The following is a 26,386-nucleotide window of genomic DNA, read 5'->3' on the forward strand; positions in this document are numbered from 1 at the left end:
CCAGTTGTAAAATGTCTCTCTGACCTCTATCCCTGTTACGTTTCCATGCAAACCATGGAATAATTACTTAAATATGAGTTTTTGAAGGCCAGTGCCATCAGAACCTCCCTTTGTTTAAACTTTGAAGATTTTAGTTCAATTTCTTTCCTTTTAAAACTCAATTATCTCCTTTTTCCTCTTTCTTTTGATATTGTTAATCTTTTGCCTCTTTATTCTTCATATGGAAATCATTGAACTACTGTGGATCACAAAAACCCCTTTCCTAACGGAAATTTCAAAAGGTTTCTTATTGTAAGTAATGGAATTACTTATAAAATATATTCAGTGAGAAAGAAGGATGAATATATAAACAGAAGAATAGCAAGACACCCCACGTTCTTGACGCAGACACCCAGTAGCCTTGGGTATTAGTAAGCAGCCCATTTGCACCTGTGTTCCTGGGTGGACACGGTACATGGGATGTGGGGAGCCTGGTGCTGAGTATTTGCACTTAAAGAGCCTGGATAAGTTGCATTATTTCCCTATTAATTCTTTAAATCAGAAGGAATGGCTTTGGAAACTATCCTTAAAGAAACCTGGAAGACAGGGTACCTTCTGGTGGTAGTAGAGTCCGGCCAACATGTGGCCCAAGTAGCTGTTTTTGTTTTCTGAACATCCCTGTAGGGTTTCCCAAGCCAGCCTTGGGCTCAGCCAGCGAGTCCTCCGTGCTGTCATCAGAGGTGATGACGCGCTGAAGAGATGCAGACGGCGGCTGTGGACCCTGCAGCCACGTGTTCAAGGGGCTTCTTCATCTGCTCTACAGCGAATGAATAGGACTGTGAAGAACTGGCTAAAACTGGATCCTCTGCGTTTAAAAAGGGAACCAAGATTGGTACTTCATTCACCATCCTGAGGCCATGCCATGTTTTTTTTTCTTAAAGGATTGATCTCTCTTTACAACATGTTTTAAGTTGTCTTTGACCTTGAGAGACAACAGTGGTATATAGACATGTGTGGAAGAGGCAAGTGGAGGGGAGGGAAGCCATTGAGTCCCAGATGAACCTGATCTCTAGGGTGAAGAGGAAAAATAAGAGCGCTTGAGAATCCCACAGGCATGGGGAGAGTGCTAAGAGGGAGACAGATGTGTATGGCAGGAACTGGAGTCCGTTTTCTGGTTGCTTCTTGGTGCAGGCACGATTCAGAGAACCTTCCATCTTCAACTGCTCAGACATGCAGGCTAGGCAACGTTTACCCTTCTGAACACTTGAGAAGATCATCTGGGTGTCACCTGTGACTGTTACACCTGCCTCACCCTGACTGTCCAATCACAAATTCCTGGTGTTTCTACTGGACTCACATCTCTCAGATCCATTCATCTCTCTGCACCCACCACTGCTACTTTCAGTAACATCTTTCTAAGCAGTCTCACTGCCTCCAGTTGTACCCTCTTTGGTCCATTCTCCACATGGCAGCTCAGTCTACCTTTCTGCACCTGATATGCCCCTCTGCTTGTTCAAACCCTTCAAAGGGGCCTCACTGCTCCCTGGATGTAGTTCAGTTTTCCCACCAGAATCTGTGAGATTTCAAGATTCATGACCATCTCCCACCTCCTTCCCTTCCTTCACCTTCTCTGGCCCCACTAGATTATCTGTGGTTCCTGAATGCTCCGTGTTCTCTTTTGCATCTGGATCCTTCACTCTGCTTGGGATGTGCTCTCACCATTATCTAAATTTCCAGATCACCTTATTCCCCCAGCCAAGTCTGAACTAGGTGGACATATGGTGAACTCCGGAGCACCTTGTCTTTATTCCTGGCATTTGTAGAGAGGATTACGTTGATTGGGTTAGTCCTTCATGAACTGTAAATGTCTTGAGAGCAGAGGTGCTGCTGCTCTTAGGTTCCCAGCTCCTAATGTCTGGTTGTTAAAGCAGGGACCAAGTCAGTGTCTGTGGTATAAAGTAGTGAGTCAGATAGCTTTGTTTGGGGAAATGCTTCTAGTTAACAGTTGTATTATTGTTTTACTTCCTGCCTCTTTTCCCATTTGTCTTTACAGCATGAAGAATTCTGTAAAGAAGGCAGATTTTTAATTGTGTGAGTGAGTTTTGGACCACAGCTTGCCCTTTTTATTCCCTTAGTATGTCAAAGACTCGAATCTGGTTTTTCTGAGGCTCAGCGTCTCCCCCGACCTGAATGACTGAGACACCATTTTTTCCATAAGTAGAAGCAGGTTGTGATAGCTCTTGGTTAAGACTGGAGAATTGGGACTTCCCTGGTGGTCCAATGGTTAAGACTGTGTGCTCCCAATGCAGGGGGCGCGGGTCTGATCCCTGGTCAGGGGACTAGATCCCGCATGCTGCAACTAAGACCCGGCACAGCCAAAAAACAAACAAACAAGAAGACTGGAGACTTTTACAGGTCATGGGGCAAGCCATTAAAGTGCAAATTTCACCTTAAAAAATGGAAATAATTTCCTTGTTTAGGACTAGGCCAAAGGGGGAAGCTCAGAGTAGCGGAAGCCTTAGGAGTAGACCAGAGTTGACTCTGGAAGTGTCAGCTTCCATTTCTCTCTCCACTTGGCAGGTCCAGGAGCTCAATGACATCAGTCCCCTTTGGCCCAGACCTTGTAATGTGAGTCTTGAGATTTGTGAGAAATGAGATTGGCCCCCTACTTAGCCATCTGCCTACTGTGGAAGGAGGGCCTTCTGAAGGCCACTGCACTGAAGGCATCTCAGAGATTCATAGAAATATTTGGACTCAGTAGGTGCTCATTGACCGCCTACTGTGTCCATGCCCTGAGGAAATTGGGGCTCAGAGAACCTAAATCGCTTAGCTAGAAAATTCTAGAACGTGGACTAGACTCTAGGTCTTCTTTCTGTTCATCCTCTGCTCCAATTTGATATAGTCCACCTCCAAACTTCATAGTTGTCCTTTTAATTTATGGTGGCTCAGGATTACAGAGAAAAGGTGGACCTGGTTCTGCTCTGGGATGGCATTGCACTGTGACCCTGGGAAAGTTAAACTTCTCTGCTCTGATTCTCTCACCTTGGGAATGAAGATAATAAGGCTTGGTTCATAAGCTTGTTGTGAAGATTAAATTAGATTTTGTATATAAAATCCCTAGTACACTGCCTGAAACCATCACAGATATTCTTTCCTTCTATGTTTAGAATGCCTAAAATCCACACTATTTAGCCATTTAATTTCAGGCTCCTCATGTAAAATATGGGTGCCCCTGAAAGCTTTGTGGTAATGGTGTGTTATTTGCCCCTGCATATGTTTTATAGTAACTGATTTGGAGACCTCAATCATCAGAGGGAAGAGAACATCTGTCTACCCATTTAGTCCAAGCCCTTAGTCTTTGTATTTTCGCTTTCTACATAGATTAAGAAACTGAAATTCTATTAAGTGAAGAAAGTCAAACAAAGACAAATATTGTATGATATCGCTTATATGTGGAATCTAAAAAAAAAAAAAAAAGATACAAATGAACTTATTTATAAAACAGAAACAGACCCACAGACATAGAAAACAAACTTATGGTTATCAAAGGGGAAGGTGGGGGGAAGGGATAATTTAGGAATTTGGGATTAAAATATATACACTACTGTATATAAAATAGGTAAACAACAAGGACCTGCTATATAGCACAGGGACCTATACTCAGTATCATGTAATAACCTATAATGGAAAAGAACCTGAAAAAGAATATGGAGATATATATATATATATATATATATATATGAATATGAGTAATATATATATATATGTATATGTATATGTACAACATATAATATATATGTATATACATATATGTATATGTATAACTGAATCACTTTGCTGTACACTTGAAACTAACACACTGTAAATTAACTATACTTTAATTAAAAAAAAAACACTGAAATTCTACTCCTAACATTTAGCTCAGCTTAACCACATAGAAGGAAAAAAAATTATCAGTGAGAGATTATTTTATTATTTGGAGAAATTTACAACTAATGCTGTACTTACTTCACATTTTAGCCTGGAGCTAAAAGTTTCTTTGTACTTGAAAACGAAAAAGAAAAAGAATGCTGATGAACGACAGACTCCAGGATAAATTATGCATATTCAAACCCAAGGGAAGTGTCTTCCACATTATGCTGCTGCATGAGTATAATTATCTTGAATGCTGGGAAGTATTCAAGGATAAGCAGTAAAACCATTCTCCTTATAGGACAACAATACAAGCAAACATTTGAAATTTTAGAGCCTTTCAAATGAAAAATGACTGACTGAAGACTAGTTAGCTGCAGTAGAATCCAGCTGGTGAACATTTGCTTACCACTGTGTTCCCTTATGTGGCCCTTCCTCTCTCCCACTTCCTCCAAATACTTCTGTCACTTGCCTCTTCTTTGGAAATAAGCAGACCTTAGTCTTTCTGTGCTCTGCGTGGAATTCTCATTAAGTTTTCTGACACAAAGATTTAGGTTAGAAATTAATAAGCTGATTTTCCCAAGAGTTATGTAAGAAGTTAAATAGCATAGGAGATGGACTTAAAGATGTACAGCTTTGGTTGTTGTTTATTTAATTAGTATAACAAATATTTTTATGCTTATTGGAGGTTTGTGAATTTTCTGTCTTTAGGCTAAATATATGTTATTTCTCTAAACATGTTCGTTGGTAGCTCACTATGACACCGTATGCTGTAGAGGAGAATTCAGTATGTGGGACTCTATCTTGGGCACCATCCAATGAAATTTAGTTACCTCATGCTGATCACCACCCTTTTAGTGTAATCCCCTAGAAATGTTTATAATTAGGTCGAACCATGTCAAGTGGTTGACTTTTGACTCTTTTTTTCCCTACAAAAATGGTGGTTTTTTGGTAACTTATGCAATATTAAAGATCCAGTCAACTGATTTTTTTCCTTAAGCTAAATTATGTTGTCTGATGCCATAATATGTTCTATATACATAAGACACTTAATATTTAGTTGTTGATGGGATAGTGGGCCTGAGTTGATTTAGTGAGACTGATTAGGTAGGTTGTAAGGCATTTGCGTCCACCTCTACACCATGCAGTGAACATAAAACATCATGAGGCTGAGATGGCTGAGCTGGAGGTTTAATGTCTTGGTTGTATATAAAGGGAGGACATATTATGGGTCAAGGAGGTGAAGAATTTCGTAAGGCATTTGAAAAGTAAACAGTTGAAAAGGTTAAAAGTGTATCTGTTCTGATCTTGGGAGGTCAAGCTAGTAAACTTAACATCCACTCTTTGAAATGGTGTTTCTAGTCCTTCCTTGGCGTTGAAGGAGGTAGATTTTGCACGAAGGATGGGACTGCTCATAAGCCATCACCAGACAGTCTATATTCCTAATGTGTGTAATTCAGAGACAGGAACAGGAGCGTGGATTGCCATTCCCAGCTCACACTGGGGATGGAGAGGAACGGTGCAGCGCATCTGTGGGCTCTGCCTTGGATAAAGAAGCTGAGGATGGGCTTAAGGGACCCATAGAGACTGATGCTTGAGAAGGGGCAGGTCCAAAATAGAGACTCACAGGTGGCCGTGGACATGTTCCAGAATTCCGGTTTTCAAAATTTTAGACCGACCATAATAATCTGTACTGTGGCACACTATATTCCAGCTGCTGCTGACAAAAATGCCAGACTCTCTTCTTTGCATATTACAAAAGTTCTCGATTGCAACAGAAATGCTGCGTCTCTCCTCTAATTCTCTGTGTCCATCTGCATCACTAACTTTAGTTACTTGGTTATGCTTCTGCACGAATGTGCACACACTAATGTAGAATCTTGGTCAGTCTTTACATTTAAAAAATAGAACTGCATGTGACAAAGAAGTCCACTGTGACCTTCTTGTTTTCATTTCCCATTTTCTAGAACATTGTCTAGAAAGTAGACTAAAGCAGTAAATGTTTCCTGAGGGTGTAGTTTTTTTGCCACCTACAGTGTATGAGAGGCTGTGATCCCAGGGTGTGTTAAGAAGATAGGAATGCCAGTGCAGTGAGAAAGTCTACATAAAAACAAATTGGTATATTCCTGTGATGGCTGTAAATATCTGTTGTGATTATTACATTTTAAGTGCCAAATGACTGTAAATGGTACCAAGTGGGGAGGGGCCCCCGAGACCTGGAGAAGGCTGTTGTGGAAGAGTTGATAATAGATAAGGGTCATGTTTAGGAAGGGAAGAGACGCCATTCTAGGCTAGCAAAAGCATGAAAACAAGGCACGAAGTGAGCTTGGGGAGCTATAGGCAGATCGAATTGGCCAATACAGGGACAAAAGAACCACTTAGAGAGACCTAGTCTGAATTCTTTATACTGATTATTACTGCAAAATAAATTGGACAAAGTGCTGATCTAGGACCTTAATTTTGAAGTATCGATTTACACTCTTGGAACATTATTAACGGGTAGCATTTACTGAGCGCTTACTATGGGCCAAGCATAGAACTAGGTGCTTTGTAGGTATTGATTCACCACTCTGGGACCTCATTTTATAAATAAGGCCACTGAGACAGAGTTAAGTATCTTTTCAAAGTCAAGGAGGTGATAAATGACAAGGGATTCAAATCCAAGTGCACTGATTCCTGCCTTTGGGCTTTTCCCCAAGAGCCTGTAATAAAAATCTAAGGGAATATAGTGTGGTGACCAAGGTCACTAATGCCTGGTGCTTTCATTTGCAAGCTTTGGGAAGATTACACAATCTATGCCTTAGTTTTCTTGTGTGGACCATGGGGATAGTAACATGGGTCCTATCTCACAGGGTGGCCGTGAGGATTCAGTAGAATAACGGGATGTCAGAACGTGCTCGGCAGGGGCTGGCTGCCATGAGAGAGTGGGGAGTACTCAGCCCTAATCTTCCTGCAGGACAGAAGAAGCAGTGGAGGCTCACAAATACGAACTGTTTGTTCAAGTACAAAGTTGGGATTAGAATGAAGCCCTCTTGTCTGAAAGAACAAGGGGTCTTGTCTCAACCCCTGCTAAATCAGGATGTGTGGTCATGCCAAAGTGGCTGAGGATTGCTTTTGAAATAATAAGAAAAAGACATTTTAAGGTCAATTCTGATGCTTGTGGATGAACAAATTATTTAATTTTGTGTAATAGGAAGATACGTGTGTTTGTGTGTACAGAGTGCTTGTTCTGTTTTGTTAATAAATAGGCAACTAATTATTCAGAAGTAGTCACTAATTCTTCACTTCTGTATTTTTAAATATGTGTTTCCCTACATTAAAATAAAGATGGATTCAACTTTCAAATACTCACAAAATTTTATATACGATACGTTGCTATTCCTAAACGACTTTTGTATGCTGAATTTATTCAACAACATACAGACAGTCTTGATGATTATCCGTTATCTCAAAATCCCTTTTTGATGGCCCTCCTTGATTTCAGAGACACCAAGAAATCAGGCTCCAGGGGCAAGGCCAGCCCCTCTGCTGGCCTGGCCACCCTACCCATCCAGTGGCAAGAGAGGGTTGGGCTGGAGGTGGGCAAAGCTGGTGAGGCTAAATATCTGACTTCCCTTGCAGCACAGGGGCAAGGGAGGGTGACCAGACTCCCATTCTAGATGCTGACTAAGTTCCACGCAGAGATGAGAATGTCAAGGGCTGCCCTAGTAAATGCCCAGGCCTTGGTACCAGTGTCTACTCAGGTGCATCATCTCTAGGATCTTACTCTCACTCTCTCCTCAGGGAGAAAAGGGCCACTTCCTCTCAGCACCCACCCTCTCTTCCTACTGCCTCCCAAGGCTCTCATCCACTAAGCAGGATCAGAGGGGCAGTACAAACATGGACCTTCCCCTATCCCCATCCCAGCAATGTGGGTACAGATTTCCCCCCAACAGGGCCGGCTCCTTGAGTTTTCTGCCCTGTGTTCAAAAGGGCCCCATGCTTGGTTTGTTGCTCTGCTGTTGCCCTCTTGAAATTCCTAATCATTTTGTTTTGTTTTGTTTTGTTTTTTTGGCTGCACCGCACAGCCTTCGGGATCTTAGTTCCCCACCAGGGATTGAACCCGCACCCCCTGCAGTGGAAGCTCGGAGTCTTAACCACTGGACCGCCAGGGAAGTCCCAATCATTTCTTAATAAGGGCCCTACATTTTCGTTTTGCTCTGGGGCCCACAGATGATGTATCCAGCCAGTGCTGCCCCCTAACATGCTCCTTGACTTCTGTATATTTACTTTCAAAGGCAAGTTCAAGGGTACAGTAGGTAAGAAAGGAGCAGACTGCTTCTGTTAATTTAAGGAGAAGTGGACTTGCTGGGATAAAAAAGGTTTAAATCGTATCAAGGCTTTTTGATGTGCATGTTGCCGGATACTTTAAAGTCCTTGTATCTGTTTATTCTTGCAGCCATGCAATGGATATTCTCACTCAAACCATTTTGCAAACGCATGGACTATAAGTGGTATCTTCTTGTTTTGTTTTGTCTCTTTATGAGCCAGTTAGACTATGTTTCAGCTTCTATTCCACCACTTGTGTTTCTTCGGTGAATAGCCTATTGTCATCTTTTTTAGCAACTTATATGCTAGTCTTAGTGTCTTTCAAGTGATTCCTATGAGTTCTTTGGAGAATAAAGACATTTGCCCCTTGTGATTTTTTTCCCCCAAAGGGTTGTTTGGCTTCAATTACATTTGTTGCTATTTGTTTGTTTTTCTTATACGGAAGTTTGAAATTTTTATATGGTTGAATGTCCTGATAATTTTCTTTGTACTTTCTTCTGTTGGTTTTAGGTTAATAGGCTTATAACCTTCTAGAAATTTGATAAATATTTAGTTCTGTTTTTTTTGAATTTATATCTTGTGAGTTTTATACTTTGTTTTTTGAGTAAGATGAGGATATGATTTTTTAAAAAATAGATACCTAATTGTCCCAGTACCAGTTATTAATTCTTCCTTCTTCACTGATTTTCAGGGTTACTTTTCTGTCTTCACTGTTTATATACGAATTTATTTCTGGGCTCTCCATTCTGTTCCACTGGTATTTCTGATTTAATTGGTGTACCTTTATATGCCATAAATGGTGTAGGACTGGTCCATTTCAAAATCCTTGCAAGTTTTGCACACATTTAATTATTACACCATTTATGGATATGATTGGATATTTCACCATATCCAAACGGTAAAATAAAAGCATAATAAACTTGCCCTCAAAAATATTGCAATATACAAAGCAACATTTAAAAAAAATCAGCATTGTTTCCTTCCTGTCAAATACTGTAAATAAATGAAACCTTCTTTTGATGGCAAATACTGTGGTAAATCAAAGCACTGTCTAATGAATTCAGATTAAGTTCTGTGGTCTTCAGACACTTGCCAGCCTTCAAAAGAAAGAGTAAAATGGGGACTTTTCAAAAAGAAAAAAAAAAAGCATCCCCTTTCTCTACCTCCAAATAATTTTATTTTCTGGTCTATTCTCAGGTATCTGTTTTTCTCTTAACCACTGTCAGATTTAAGTAGTTTTCCTATGGATTTAAAGGATACAAGTGGCATTTTTTAAAAATGTTCAACATTCAGACTCTTTACTAAATCATTGTCTCATACTGATCTATGTTAAATTTATTTTTCTGTACTTGATTCTTTGTATTTTGAAAACTTGCTAGTTTTATAATTTGGATAAACTAAAAAGGCAAAGTCTGTGTTTACCTGATAGCTACTACCTTGTTCATTCAACAGGTCTGTATCGAGGGTCTTCAAGTAGCTGGCACTGTGGGTAGCAGTGATCTCCACAGACAGAGTCCTTCTCTGGGGAACCCTCAGGGTGCATTCCGGGAGGAGGGCAGTTGCTCCTCTCACACAGAGTCTCATGGGCCGTAGTAGAGAGTTTGGGCTTAAGCCAGAACCCAATGGGAAACTGTTAAGGGGTTTAAACTGGGCTGGTGATACGACCTGGTGATGTGTGTATCATCGTCTATGACACCTCAAGAAGATGGGGAAGGAGGGGTAAAAAGGGCAGAGGGGGAAGACAGGGCAAAATATTTAATTCCATCTCTTTACTGTAAAAGATAGAAATCTGGAGGCAGGCAAGATTATTCTGCCCATCTCACACCATACATCTGAAAACATTTCCTTAGCTGTCATCACACTGAGAAAAACAGTACCATCACAAATGCCTGAAATGTTTACGTTTTATTTAAATAAGTGAAGGCCCTGTAAGTTGCATTCCAACAAAGTCTTTATGAACATACTCGTATCATAAACATCCCCTAGAATTTCCATCGGGGTTCCACAAAATGTATTCGATTTTTAGGATGAGTATAATAATTTTACAAGAAGGTGAATGAAGAACGGCCTGGAGTAGAGGAAGACATTGATGCACAGCTTGAAATGTCAGATCCCCGTGACCTGTTCTTCCTTCAGACAAAATGGGATAGTCAGAATGTCCCTGTCACCTTCACGGATGAAGCGATGCCTTTGTACTAGAAGAATTTGGGACAAGAATTCTAGGGAGTTTTACAGTTATTAATCAAGTATCTGTACGTCCAGAAAGAGAATGAAGTAAAGGAACAACAGCTACTGGTGGAGTATTTGATCTATTTTGGCTAAAAGGCAAAGCTGTTATATTTTCAAAAGAGAGGAGAGATTAGCTCCTAAGTTGCTATATTCAAGAACTGTTCTAGTTTCAGGCAGGATTTATTTTGCTTAACGTTTCTTGTTTTATGGAAGCCAGACGTTTCGCTTCACTGGCCCCTGCAAACCTTAAGTTAGGTTATGACCGCAATTTATATGATAAAAGGGCTGTAAATGCAAAATTTAGGGAGAGCGATTTTTTTAAATGCATAGAGCTTTGCAAAATACAACACAGATTGTAGGTGGAAGCTGAATTAAAGTTTTTAAAAGAAGAAAGACCTACCAAGTCATCTGTTCCTTGCCCAGAGCAAATTAAACTATTTCACAGGGTCTGGAAGCCTTATCAAATTTATCATGTGGCTATATATACAGCTTCTTATTTTTACTTGGTTGTGCTTTTTTAAAAGTTACAATTCATCACTGTTAAAATAATTACTTTATGCTTATTCCACCTTTCACAGAGTCAGTCTCTACAGGAAAAAATTGCAGCATATTTTTTTCACGTAGAAAAAATATCTTTAGGATGATTTTTTTTTTTTCTTTTTTTTTCTTTCTTTTTTTTTTGGCTGCACCAAGTGGCTTGCAGGATCCTAGTTCCCGGACCAGGGATAGAACCCAGGCCCTTGCACTGAAAACGCAGAGTCCTAACCACTGGACTGCCAGGGAATTCCCAATTTTTTTTTCTTGAATTCTAAGTTTTATCTTTGTTAAGCATACATTTCTGCAATTCCAACATTGATCACCAGGTGCAGCAGACAGACTCTTCCTTTGTTTCTTATTGGTTCACGTAACAGAAATCCAGTAGCAGGGTGAGCGTCAGGACCGATTCGAACTGATTTGTGTCTTGGGGATGTTCTTCCCTGATTTCTTTCTGTCTTTCTGCTTTGCTGCATGCATCTTCATGGTAAGGTGGATGCTCCTTTTTGATACAGTATGGTTGCTAACAACTCCTAGGGTTATAATCCAGAGAGAGAGAGCACCTTTTTCCCTACCATTGACTACTTTGGCCATTTAACTGCCCCTCTGTATCTGCCTAGTCAATCACTGGTCAGTGAGGATAGGCTCATGTTGATTGGCTTAAGACAGGCAGAGCTCCCTGCTGGAGACAGAGGTGAATTCACTGTCACCCAGTCATGAGAGAGCTACACAAAGGCAGGGGGATGGAATGGATTCAGGGTGGGGGCAATCACTGCACTCAATGTACTGCTTTGGCCTCTCCTCCCTTCCAGTTCTGATTTAGAAGGATTCTGGCTATCTGTGAAGTACTCTGTTGCTGCCATTCATATTTTCTCAGTTGCTTTGTGCTCAGAGACGCCTATTGGCAGAAGTGGTTGCCTCTCCTCCTATGAAATAGATTGGTGACTTCCCACTGTGGTTCCAAGGGAGCTTTCTCCCAACCCAAGGAAGGTGGAAGAGGTAGGAGGAGAAGAATGATACTCTTAGGGAGCATGGCAGGTAATAAAATTGGGTCTTTCATTTGGGCACTAAGAAAGATCACACTGGACATGCAAGGTCAGAAGTCACACGCCCAAAGGGAAGACATGGCAGTGAAATAACCCAGGAAATTTTTATATATAAGTTCTATATATATATATATATATATATATATATATATATATATATATATATATAATTTCTATTCAGTTGAGGAAGGAGGAAGTTGGTTAACAACTCTAGCTCTTCCACTTGACCTTTAACTTTTAGGGTCCTGGTTTGTGGTTGTAAAGTGGTTTTTAGTTTTGCTAGAGGGTTGGTAACTTTTTGAGTCAAGGAGGACTAGAGAATGTGGGAGTGGAAAGAGATCTTGAAGACGACCTCCTCCGATACTCCTCTCCCCCGTCTGATATGCCGCACTGATTGTTGCTGAAAAGTCTTGAGTAGCTTCAGGACCGCCCAGCTAGTCAGGGAGTAAGTGTGGATCCGAGCTATGAATTCTGGTTTCTTCACTTAAGTGATTTCTTAACGGTATTTAGTGCCTGTGTCTTCTCTGTGGCAGGAAAACCTGCTTGCTGTAATCTTCTTTGCCAAGCAGGGCTGTTTGGATCTTTCTTAATTCCCTTTACAGAATTTTGACAATAGACTTCTGCTCATGACTTTCTAATTAATGGGCCGTGTGGGATGGGAAACATAATAAGATCCTAAGATTGGCTTGTATTAAACAAGATTAAGATCTGGAAGTATAGCCCTTTTTTTCTCCTTTCACCAATGGTAGACTTACTGCTTATGTGTGAAAGGAGGAGAGTCAATGCCTTTTAAGATTTATTATTCAGAATTTCCACGAATTTGGATAGATCATCACAGATAATTAAGGTAAACACAAATAAACATGCTTTGTATAAAATCCCTAAAATCAATGAGTGGCTATAGGGTACAAAGGTCTGTAATTGTCAGACACAGACTGGGTTTGGGTCCCCTAAAGCCACAAAATATTGCTGCCTGTCCCTTTACAACGCTTTCTGTTGAAAGGTGAAGTTGGTATTTTCTCCACTCTTTCCCTGTCCTCAATGTCCTGCAGTAACGTAACCTCTGTCACCAAGCTGGCTTGATTATGGAATTGTGTTGGACATGGTGTCTGGCACACGGGATGTTGAATGAATGAGTGGGTGAATCAAGAAGAGGCACTGGGCTTCCTGGTGGCGCAGTGGTTGGGAGGCTGCCTGCCAGTGCAGGGGACAGGGGTTCGAGCCCTGGTCTGGGAGGATCCCACATGCCGCAGAGCAACTGGGCCTGTGCGCCACAACTGCTGAGCCTGTGCGTCTGGAGCCTGTGCCCCGCAACAAGAGAGGCCGCGACAGTGAGAGGCCCGCGCACCGCGATGAAGAGTGGCCCCCACTTGCCACAACTAGAGAACGCCCTCGCACTGAAAAGAAGACCCAACACAGCCAAAAATAAATTAATTAATTCAAAAAAAAAAAAAAAAAGAAGAGGCACTTACTTACAACTTTATTGTCACTTGAGCCTCTTGATGCCAGGAAACAAGCATGTGGCTTTGAATTTGCCCTCAGATCCTGCTGAAACAGCCTTGAACTTCAAAAAGAACTCTTGTCTTTCCCTGCCCATCTGGATTAAGCCAGGCACGGTCTTCTTCATGATCTTTGGGACATAGCAGTCCTTCAGAACTTTGGAGGAAAATCATCGGTGCAGATTGTAGTGAGGCTGTTATTAGCATGAAGCTGTCTTGTGAATGACTTGCAGTATGGTGGAAATTCTTGTGCCGACGCACTACCCTTTCGCCTGTCCGTGGTCTGATCCTCTCATTACTCTGCTCAGAAACCCAGCTGTGAAGCACCATCTGTCAGCAGCGGCAGCGGCATCGGTCTCAGTGTCAGCTGACGTCTGTGTTAACTCTGGAGGACTTGCCTGAAGGCCCTTTCAGGTGGGTGTGAGGCTCGGGGAAGCCAGGCTCCGCCTTGGTGCCTTTGGTGAAATATTGCCTGGCCTTTTCAACTTAAAACCACCTGTGATGGAGCGCCAAGTGCTTGCTTTTTCGCGTGCTGGGAGACTCTTTTAGGACTTCTGCATTCCATGATGCATTAAACCTTATGGCTAATCTTCCTTCTCCTCTCATAATAATACTGCCATGCAATGAGGCTTGAGTAAATGCTCATAGGATAGACTCAGGTAGGATTTTCTGCTTTCTGCTTCATTCTGCAGAAAATGGTGTTGGGGAATCTACTGGGTTGAAGAGTGTCCTCCCCCTCCCTTCCTGAAACATCAGAATGTGACGTTATTTGGAAATAGGGTCGTTGCAGGTGTAATGATTAAGATGAGGGCACACTGGAGTAGGGTGGGCCCTTAATTCCATAAGGCTGGCCTCCTTCTAAGAAGGGATACAGAGTCACATAGAAGGAAGGTGGCCATTTGGTGACAGGCAGAGATAGGAGGTATGCTGCCACAAACCAAGGAGTGCCAAGGATTGCTGACAACTGCCAGAAGCCAAGAGAGATTTTTGGCATGGAGCAGATTCTCTCTAGAGCCCTTGGAGGGAGCACGGCCCTGCTGGCACCTCGATTTCAGACTTCTAGCTTCCAAGACTGTGAGACAATACACTTCTCTTGTTTTAAGCCATCCAGGTAGTGATAATTTGTTACAGCAGCCCTAGGAAGCTAATGCAGAGTACTATACAGTATGTCACTACTGGGAATCTGTATGAATTTTGTAAGTTCTGTTTTGCATGCTCAACACATAGCCATTATGTAAACACTAACTTTTGGAGTAACATAGATATAACTGGTGCCCGTAAGGAAGGGATAGTGCTTTTTAGGAAATATTATGAGAACAGGGCTATTCCATTAGGAGTGAATTTCCAGTTTATTCACTCAGTCAGTCCTTCAGTCTTATGCCAATTCATTCAACACACATGTACTGATTGACCATAATATGCCAAGCACAGTGCTTGCTTTGGAGAGTAGAGCAGTGAACAAAATAGGTATGGAATCTACCCTTGTGAAGTTGAGAATCCAGTGGAGAAGACAGACTGAGTTTGTTTATAATCAACCTACATATATATATATATATTTTAACATCTTTATTGGAGTACAGTTGCTTTACAATGGTGTGTTAGTTTCTGCTTTATAACAAAGTGAATCAGTTATACATATGTCCCCATATCTCTTCCCTCTTGCATCTCCCTCCCTCCCACCCTCCCTATCCCACCCCTCTAGGTGGTCACAGAGCACCGAGCTGATCCCCCTACATATTTTTAACATCATTATAAAAGAAAAAACAGTCACACTAAAAAGCGATGAAATTTTGTGAATCAAATAGTATATGGGAATATCACTTAATGATCCTATTTAAAAACTTAAACCTACTGCATTTATGTTCAGTTCTATTTGTGTGTCTGTGTTTTATATCCTCACCCAGTATAGACTGTCTTGTTTTTTCTAGTGCTAATCATAATCCTTCACATGCAGTAGGTTTAGCTTGTAGTTGCTGAATTAAATTGAATTATTGATTAAGAATAAAAGTAGGGAGGATGGTTAATAGTAGCTAACATCTAACATCTATTAAGTATCTATTATATGTATATGCCTTAGAGAATTGACCTCATTTTATTCTCATAGCTGTTTCTATGAGTTTATATTTCCCAGTACCCCATTTTACAGATGGAGAGACTGAGGGTCTCCGAAAGTAAAAAACTTCCTCCAGCTCAACCAGCTAGTTAGTGGCAAAGCCAAGATGCGGGTCCGAGCAATGGGCAGTCGGGCTCCACGCCCTGGGCCGCACCTCCGGCTTTAGTCACATTTGCAGCCATCCTGCTGCCTTCCGTGGATTCGTTTAAGAGGGCTGTGTCGGAATCATGTGCCTTCCTTCTTTTTCTTTTTACTAATCACAGCCTCCGGGAGTAATGCAGAAAAGATTGGCTTTAATTGACATTTTGGCTAAGAAAACCTTCTTTCCTCACCAAGGTAAAAAGAGCGTGACACTAGAATGTGGAATGATTGCTGATCACTTAAATCATTTCTATTTAATTCTTTCTCTCTTTAGCCTTTGGCTTCTAAGCTAATGTCACTTAAATGACTAGATACCCTGCAGGGTCGTGTGTGGTTAAGCCCAGGCTTGCATTTCACATCATGGTTTCACTTGTGTGGTGTTGGAGCGGGGACTCCCGCTCCTGTGCTGTCTGCCTTGAGGCCGAAGCTCTTGCCTTTCGTAGAGAGAATGTGGACCATCCCCAGGTAGAGGGCAAAGGGGACGTCCCCAGGCCATCTCCTGGCCGTCCAGCTCCAATCAAAGTCCCACGGGCTTCGGGAGAGCCAAGCTTTGTGCAGCAGGTGTGTGTTCGGATCCCAAAGCCCTGTGCTGCTCTGTTAGCGTCTGTGATGTGGGCCGGTTGGCAGCCCATCCTGGAAGCTGCTGCAGGATCGTAAGTAAGTGGCTCCGGAGGAGCTGCTGACTCAGCCGCGGGGCTGTCCCTGTTCCTCTCCTGGAAGAACTCTGTGTACTGTGTTCGCCTGCTCCAGCCGCAGCCCTCAGGATCTGATTTCAGCTGGAAACAAGCAGCACTAGAAGTTTCAAAGTTAAAAACCACAAGTATTGAATCCAGCGCTCTGGCATGGCAGCATCATTCACAGTAGCTACAAGGTGGAAACACCCCAAGTGGCCGTCAGTATGCCCCCCAAAGTGGTACATACACACAGTGGAATACTATTCACCCAGAAAAAGGAATGAAGTACTGATACAGGCTACAATCTGGATGAACCTTTGAAAACGTGATACGTGAGAAAAGCCAGACACAGAAGGATGAAGATTGTATGATTCCATTTATATGAAGTATCTAGAATAAGCTGATTTGTAGAGATGGAAAGCAGGTTAGAGGTTATCAAGGGCTGGAGGACAGAGGAATGGGGAGTTACTGGGTAATTGTACAGAATTTCTGTGTCAGGTAATGGAAAAGTTTGTAAACAGTAGTGATGGGTGTACAACACTGTGAATGTAATGGATGCCACTGAATTGTACACGTAAAAAATAGTTAAGATGGCAAATTTTATGTTACATATGTTTTTAAAATAATGAAAAAAACGCCAACACCCTGAACCAGATCTTGCATCTCTCAGCAATGAGCTAAATGTTGAAAAGCATCCTTGGCTTTTCTCAGGCTGGACATAAACCTATGAGAACTGTGGCCTTGTAGGGGAAGGGCCCAGCACACGGGCAGGGTGAAGGAGGTGCTCGGTTAACGGGTCTTGTTCCCTGTTTCTGCCTGGACTGCCCCCCCAGTTACAGCATGTGTGGCCTGCTCAGTGGCCCTGAGGTCACTTGTTAGGTGCTTTGGAAACTGGAGTAAAGAAAGTTCCAGTTAGGACATTAAATGGCTTGGAAGGGAAAAAAAATCAAAACATGACTGAGAGTTCTCTATTTCCTTTCCTTTCCTTTCTTTTTCTTGTCCTCCTGAGACTGTATTTCCAGTCTTCACCAGGAGAGAACAAAAAATGGAGAAGCAAAGCAAAGGACATCATCTACTGTTCTTCACTCACAATAAAGTGAAGCAGGGGCTCAGGATTTGATGGCCTCCTCATTTCACTCTAGTTCAGCGTCTCCGACTCTGGAGAACTCATCTATTAAATCCCCGCTGGCCTGCAAGAGCTAATACACGTTCACAGTATGTGTTCAGTTTCTTTCCAAAAACTAATATGCACCTGGGCCAGGGATTAATCCAGATCATTTTTTGAGGTAACTAATATTATTATTCTGTATATACAGACACTTGAACTGTGGATCAAAGAAGATAAGAAAGTATCTCAAGATAACAATCAGGAAAATAACAGTGAATTCAACACACAAACATGACCCACTGCTCCCTTGATCTAATTCTGAGATACAGAAAAAAAAAGAGAAACTCTCTTTCCTTTGGTGTGGACATTTAATATTAAAGCAGACTCTTCATGGTGCACCGGCAGCCGCTTGGAAACAAGGTGCCGGAGAGAAACAGGAAATAAGGGGCTAAGGCCCTCACCACGTGGGCCCACGTGCTCCTTTGTAGATTTCCTATCAGAGGTCTGTGGCTGAAATCTGCAGGAATGAGTTCAGTGCATATAGTCTGGAATTGATAAAGGGAGTCAATTTTGCAAGGGATTTCTTGGACTCAAGAAAATGTTAGAAATCATAGGACCCCACTGATTCATTTTTCTGTTATGTCTTGATTGATCTTTTCTGTTTTCCCCTTTACCTTCCTCATGTTATCAATAAATAACAACGGAATGTCTGACTGTCTTGTTTTAAACATCTGCATTTGCACAGTCAGCCTGGGCACTGGGAAAGAGAAGAGAGAAGAAACTTAGTGTTGCAATTTTATATATGGGGATTTTTATATTAAAAGAGACTTAAAATCCTATTCTAATAGGATCCCCATTTAATGAACATTCCCCTTCTCTTCAGACATTGGGAAAACCTGTCACCCTTTAACAGAAAGCCTGAAGGAATCAATGATTGGAATCACATTCTTCTGCTAACATTCCTGGGTTAACAGTGTGCCCCAAGTGACCGAAATGATTGACCCACCAACTAATTTGTCCGTACAGTGGTTCACATTTACACGTGTGTATGTTCACCTGTTAACAGACAATGCTTACCAACTTCAGTGCATTATTAGTCTTCGCTTGCTTTGGTATTTGTATATTTGATACATAATTGTTTGTTCAATTGCCCTCATTTGGGCCTCTAGCCCACTTGGGAGGAAATTCAATAAAAAGCCAAATTTTACTGTACCAAATCCAGCAGGCACAGTTTGGATATGCTAACAACTCCTAATGGGGGTTTTGGCCATTGGTCAAATAAACAAACTTTCATGTAGCAGTTGGATAGAAAGCAGAATTGCCAACTTTGTTTATGCTTGAGGGATTTTTTACTGGATCTATAAGGCATGTAGAATTTAATTTATATGCGTATATAATATTTACTTACTATTATATAATAGTAAAATAATAATCAGTGTTTTAAATTTCATTTCTTGTTTCCTGATACAAATTGAACGGTGATAAATTTGTCAGTAGTAAACAATCATGGTGGACTCTGGCCGGGACCGGATGTGATTGAATGCTTTACAGCCCTTAGCTCATAGCAACCTCTCCCACCCTGAAAGGTGGCGGTACAGTTCCCCTATTCTTAGTAGAGAAAATAGGTAGTTGGTTTTGTTTGTTTGTTTGTTTGTTTTTATCCGTATTTTATGGATGAAGGCAGTGAAGCTTAGAGAGTTTGAGAGATCTTCTCCCGGGCGTGGTGCACGGAAGTGGTAAACATGGATTTTAAACTCCTGTGGGTCTGACATCGTGATGGACACTTGTATGTGTCAGCTGGGCCAGGCTGTAGTACCCAGCTGTGGAATCAGACGCTAATCTAGGTGTTGCTGTGAAGGTGTTTTGTGAATGTGGTTAACATCTGCAATAGTTGACCTTAAGGAGACTACTTTTGATGATTACTGTAGACTGGACCGTGGGCCTTCAATCCAATCACTTGAAGGTCTTAAAAGCAAAATGTGAGATTTACTGGAAAAGAAGGAGTTCTGCCTCAAGGCTGCAGCATTAACTCCTTCCTGAGTTTCCATCCTGCTGGCCTGCCTACCCTACAGATTTCCAACTTGTCAGTTTCAACTATCCTGTGAGCCAGTTCCTTTAAATCTCTCTCTGACTCTGTATCTATATATATTATATGTGTTGATATTATATATATATCTTTTTTTTTAAAATTAATAGCTACTTTATTTTTTATTTATTTTATTTATTTTTGGCTGTGTTGGCTCTTCGTTTCGTGCGAGGGCTTTCTCTAGTTGCGGCAAGCGGGGGCCACTCTTCATCGCGGTGCGCGGGCCTCTCACTATCACGGCCCCTCCCGTTGCGGGGCACAGGCTCCAGACGCGCAGGCTCAGTAGTTGTGGCTCACGGGCCCAGTTGCTCCGCGGCATGTGGGATCCTCCCAGACCAGGGCTCGAACCCGTGTCCCCTGCACTGGCAGGCAGATTCTCAACCACTGCGCCACCAGGGAAGCCCTATATGTATCTTACATATATGCATATATGAATAACACTATTTATTTATTTATTTATTTACTCACTTACTTACTTATTTATTTATTTATTTATTTATTTATAGAAATAATGCCATAATTTTCCCTGGTCATTATATGTATCCTGATAGGAGATATTTACACATCTCCTATCAGTTCTGTTTCTCTGGAGAAGGACGTCAAAGCCCGGGCACCATGACACCCATTTGCAAAAAGTGAAAGGGGTTTCCATCTCCACATTACAGGAGATGAAACAAGATTCAGAATTTGAGAGACTTGCTCATAGATAACGCATGTGGCTTGGAGTTGGCAGAGCTGGAGTTTGAAGCCAGAGACTCCAGAGATGGTGCTCGAAACACTCAAACCCAGATCACTCCAGCTGCATGAGAAGTGGGCAGCCGTGATGGGTACAGGACAGGGCGGCTGATGTCTGTTAAGCACTTGTGTGTGATGGTCACCGGGCTGAGCACTTTGCCTGGTCCTCCTGGGCTCGTGGTACAGCTTTCTGTGGAGGTCAAGGCATCGGTCACCAGGAGAAGCTCCTGGCTGCTTCTCAGACCGTGTGGCAGATCTGAATCACCTGGAGGGCATGTGGAAACATAGGTGGCTGAGCCCTCCCCCCCGCCCCCCACCGTTTCCCATTTAAGGGCAGGGGATGAAGCTCCGCCTTTTGTAGTGGGGCTGTCACAGAATTCTTAGGTATATTTTGAAACCAGCGCACCTCAGTTCTTGCTGGTATTAGTGTTTCCTCAGGTCTGGCTGTGCCTCCCCTGCACCCCTCCGTGGGGATCAGCTCTCGTTCTGGCTGTAGAAGGATCACACCCGCTAAGCTGACTCCCCTAGGCGGGTCCCCAACAGACGCTCCTCTGCTTGGGGTCCTGTCGCTGCCACAAGGGATCCCAGGCGACTCCAGGAAGTCGAACCTCGGGAGCTCCCTGAGTCCAGCCAGAGTACCCTGCAGCCTGACGTGGCCGTGCGTCTGGTTGGTGCTGGGGTGTCTAAGGGTGATGCTCTCCGGTGTGCTAATCATAGGGAGCGAGGTGACAGCACCCCTCTGTCCCCAGAGCTGCTCGTCTTTATCTAACACACCGCCCCCTCTCGCAGAGGAAGCCCAGAGAGAGAAAACAGGTTGCAATCTGGGTATGTCTTACCTGTGCTTCCCTTTCGCCTGGTCCTTTCCAGTTACTTCCCTAGGCTGGGCTTCCTGCCCCATCTTCCCACCACCTCCCTCTGGTCTGGACTTCCCTTATATAAAACTCCAGGATCTAATCTGATAGGTCTGGCCCTTGATTTGCTAAAGGAGGTGAGATATGTTGGCAGTCCCTTCCTAAGACGATAACTTAGCTTACAAAAACATTGTCACACAGCAGATTTGTTTTTGACTATTAGAAGCCAAGTATCACCTTGTTCTTTCCTTCTGAGTTCCTCCTGTGACAGTTCTTCTGTAAGCGCCCCCTCTCCTCCTGCCCCCAGCACACACACAACTTTTCCCTTTCCACTTGAGCTCACTGGGGAGATGGTTATGCTTCCATAAGCAAGGCAGAAGAGAAGAGCATATTAATAGTATCCAAAATATGCAACCCATTATACTAAGATTTATTGAGTATTTTCTAAATGCACTCTCCGAAGTGATATATCTGCATTATTTTATTTAATGTCACCCCACCCTGTTTATAGCTGAAAACACTAAAGCATCGAGAGGTTTTATAATTTGCTCAATACTAGTAAGTGGCAAATCCAGATATAAACCCCGGCCTCCTGACTCTAGATCCTACACCCTACCCACTTAAGTGTACGTGAAAGCTGGTTACAAGCTGTGAAACCAGATTTAATACAAGATTATATGTAGTTGATCCTCACTATTTGTGGATCCTGTATTTGCAGATTCACCTACTAGCTGAAATTTATTTGTAACCCCAGAAGGGGACTCACGATGCTTTCATGGTCATCCTCGGATGTGCACAGAGGGTGAAGAATTTGAGTGTCCAGGCGTGCAGGATCCCAGCTGAGGTTGAACAAGGTGACTTCTTGTTTCAGCTCTCATGCTGCAAGTAAGGGTCCTTATAGTCTCTGTAGTGCCACGTGTTTCACATTTTCATGTTTTTATTGGTGAATTCACGATTTGAAATGTGTAGTGCTGAAGAGCTAGGTGTCTGGTGTTCCTAAGTGCAGGAAGGCTGTGATAGGCTTTACATGTGTTAGGTAAGCTTCCTTTAGGCTTGAGTCGCGGTGCTGTTGGCCTTGAGTTCAGTGTTAATGTATGAACAATAAGTAAGGTGTCTGTATTTTTTTTTCTTTTTAAAAAATTTTTTATCTTATATTGGAGTATAGTTGATTAACAATGTTGTGTTAGTTTCAGGTGTACAGCAAATTGATTCAGTTATACATATACATGCATCTATTCTTTTTCAAATTCTTTTCCCATTTAGGTTATTACAGAATATTGAGCAGAGCTCCGTGTGCTATACAGTAGATCCTTGTTGGTTTATCTAATTTAAATATCGCAGTGTGTACATGTCAATCCCAAACTCCAAGGTGTGTTTAAAAACACGCATAAAACAAGTTTACGTATTGATGGGGTTGACAAAAATGTGATCAGAGGCTCACAGACACCTAATCCTGTGTTTCCCCTCAGAGCAATGATTCCCTGTTGTTAATTCAGTGTTTGCAGAGACTTCAGGGAACATAACAAGAATGGACTGTATCGATCTCTCTGTTACTTTGCTTTCCTTAATTAGCTAATTCATTAAATACTCAGGCATTTAAGAATGCTTTGCTTATCAAAAGGCATGCATTCTTAATGGAGGTGATACCACCCCCAAGGGGACAAAAGTTGGTTCTTGGGGTGGAGGGGAGTGAAAATCTTACTCTTTTTATATAAAAAGCAGATATATATATATACACAGTACATAACAAATCTGCAGTACATCTTTGGTATTACAATTTCAGTTAGAGGGTGATAAGGAAAAATGTCTAAAAAGTTTCCTTGGAGGGAGGGCAATCATGAAACAAAGGTTGAGACACACAGATGTAGGGCACAGTGAATAATACGATGAAGCATCTAAAGTATTTACTAGACTATGCAGCACAGCGTATGCGCTCAGTGTTAGCTATTTATTAGAAAAATCATTAATAATAGTATTTGTTTCCCCAATCTTCTTCCCTTTCTTCATAGACCATCATTTCCTATACTGCAGATTGTGGTCCTCTAAGGGATCTGCACACACATTTTCAGATCTGTCTGAAAATTTCTCCTGAAATTTGTTGTTATCTTTTGTGCTTTCATTTTTATGATGATCTTAAAGATGATGCTTGCATACCGGTCCTCTTTGTAGCAGAGTCCCCCCACAAGATTTCATTGCCCAAGTTTGCACCTGGCTTTTAAGGAGGGAACTCTACTTCAGTGGTTATAGGCTAATAAGGAATAAAAGAAGAGCAGACTGAAAGCGCGTGAATGATACAGTCAGAGCAAGTGAGGGCCAACTGACGTGCACCCTGTTGTAGCAGGAAGGACTCCCCGAGTTCAAGTGGATGGAAGTGGTGGGCAGGGCGAGTCCCCACAGGGCTGGGGTAGTGTGGACATGCCCAAACCAAGAGCCCATTGGCTTCAGGAGCCAGTGCTGCATTTACGTTTTGAAAGGCAATGTAATCTCAGCAAAATAACATCATCTGCCAGGTTAAGTTAATGCTGTTCATTTGAATTTTATGGGTTTTATTGTTTTCGTGTCCAATTCGTTAGTTTGTTTTGGTCTTACTGTTGAATCAGATCTAAGGCAGATGGAGGCCATCTCTAGTTTTCCATTTGTGCATCACAAGTAACAATATGATAAAAATAATTTCTATAAGTTAGTGGTGCGCAGTAATTTTTTTTTGCCATATTACAGTAGTATTTGCATGACTCAGGTTTGAGGAGAACGACCATGGACTCATAGAATCATAGACTATTTGAGCTGCTGGAAATCACTTAGTCCAACCATCTCCTCTATCAGATGTCGACACTGAGAAGTGAATGTCCAAGGTCAGAGAACAAGGAAGCAGCAGACTGAGGTCAGAGACCAGGTTGACATACTTCTAACTAGGTACCAGGTCCAACATGTCAACCCCCACCAAGGGTGAACCATGGCAGATAAATGGTGCTTCCTGACTCACATAAATGCTGCCGCAAAGGCCTGACACATACTGATGGAGAGTTTCTGCACTGTCTGCTAACTCTGAGAGAGGAGGATGTGAAATGGGCAGAAATGATGGGAATAACAGAATTGTTTCAGAGCCATAAATTATAATGAGCAGTGGTGAGAAGAAGCAACAGCCATTGAATTTCACTGCTCCGGTGATATCGCCCGTGAACTTGGATTATTCCATTACTCTCAACATTAGCGAACAAAATCCTGAAGCTCTTTCAATTGAAGCCCATTTGTGCTTTTCTACTTTGTCCTTTTTATAGACTATAAACTCACTCTACCTAACTGGGGTGTGTACACTGTGCAGGGAAGACTATTGGAAAACAGTGTTTCTCAGCTTAATGTAAGAGTTTACATCATAACTTGTGGTGTGAAAAGAGTTCATCTGGGATGTAATTGGTTGGTGACTGTTCTAGTTTTCTATTGCTGCATAACAAATTACCATGAATTTAGCAGCGGCTTACCACAAGATACATCTATTATTTCACTGTTTCCTTGGGTCACAATTCTGGGCTTGGATTAGCTGGGTCTTTTGTTCAGGATCTTGCAAAGCTGCAGTCAAGGTGTTGACCAGAGCTCCTTTCTCATCTGAGGTTGGGGTCTTCTTCCGTGCTCATGTGGGATTGGTAGAATTCATTTCCTTGCAGCTGTGGAACTCATGGTGTTTTGCTTCTTCAAGAACAGTAGGAAGGATCTCTCTCCTCTAGGCTCTTTAAAAGGGTTTACTTATGTATTTAGGTCAGGCCCACCCAGGATAATCACCCTTTTGATTGAAGTTAATGCCATAGGAAATTTAATTACATCTGCAAAATCCTCTCACCATTGCCATGTCCTGTTGCTTAGTGGCAAATTGCAAGTTCTATCCATACACAAGGGGAGCAGGTTACCAAGGGCATGGACACTGGCTTAGCCTGTCCAGGTTGCTACAACAAAATACCATAGACTAGGTGGCTTATAACAACAGATATTTCATTCTCACAGTTTTGGAGGCTGAAAAGTTTGAGATCAAGGTGTCTGGTGAGGACCTGCTTCCTGGTTCGTAGACGGCCATCTTTTCCCTGTGTCCTCATGGTAGAAGGGGCAAGGGAGCACTCTGGGGTCTCTTCAATAAGGACACTAATCCCATTCATGAGGGCTCTACCCTTATGACCTAATCACCTCCAAAGGCTAATCACCTCCTAATACCATGGCATTGGGGATTAGGTTTTAAGATATGAGTTTTAGGGAACATAAGCATTCAGCCTGTAGCAGGTACCATGGGGATCATCTTAGAATGCCATCCACCATGGTCATTGGCACTTCCCTCCTGAGGCAGTGAGTGTGGTTCATATTTGTAGACTTTCATGTGCATTTGGAGAATGTCTGCAATATTAATGTATATGTTCAAATTAAAATTTAGAAGAGTAGAGACTCAGTTGTGAGCTGAGGTGAGGTTATTTAGACCAGGGTTTCTCAACTTCAGCAAATTGATGTTCCGGGCTGCATAATTCTTTCTTATGAGGTGCCGTTGTATACGTTGTAAGATGTTGAGCAGCACCCCTGGCCTCTACCCACTAGAATCCAGTAGGACACCTTCCCCAGTTGTGACAATTAAAAATACCACCAGTCATTACCAGATGTCCACTTGAGGGAGAGGCGCCCCCATTTGAGAAGTCCTGCATTAGAAAAAACAAAGTGGATTTTTTTTTTGTTCGTTTTAATGAAGAACCCATTAAAGCAGGGAATTTGTTTTTTAAGGTGATGCAGCTGTTTGGAGCCAGCAGGCTCTTGCTCCTTGGATAATGCCTCATTCTTAGATTTGTCTTAATCCTTTATTAGGAAACGTATAGTTTATAGTTGCAAAGAAAAACTTAATACTGTAGATGTGTTTCCTGCATGGACTCTCTGATCCACATGTATGCCAAAACAAGATTACGTTATCATATTTGACTGTGTTTTATAATCTTGTCTGAGTTTATAGTCAAGCCATATTATAATAGGGCTTTAGTTCTACTATGACATGGGTCAGATATTTCCCAAAAGATACTTAATGCCTAAAGCAAGGAACCTAATGAACTCCTTTCTTGGTATTATGGCTTCTTTCTTGGAAACAAGTGATACGGCTTGGTAAGGGATGGAGTGCAAGGCACGGTCCAGTTCTGAAATTACAAAACTCA

General features: G+C 42.1%; 1 protein-coding gene across 1 annotated transcript in view; it reads left to right on the plus strand.

Annotated features, from left to right (window-relative positions):
- Positions 1-26,386, plus strand: part of FBXL7 (F-box and leucine rich repeat protein 7) — a 418,157-nt gene that overhangs the window by 87,560 nt on the left and 304,211 nt on the right. The gene's annotated exons all lie outside the window — the stretch shown is intronic.

The sequence above is a fragment of the Balaenoptera ricei genome, chromosome 3, assembly GCF_028023285.1.
Source record: "Balaenoptera ricei isolate mBalRic1 chromosome 3, mBalRic1.hap2, whole genome shotgun sequence".
NCBI lineage: Eukaryota > Metazoa > Chordata > Mammalia > Artiodactyla > Balaenopteridae > Balaenoptera > Balaenoptera ricei.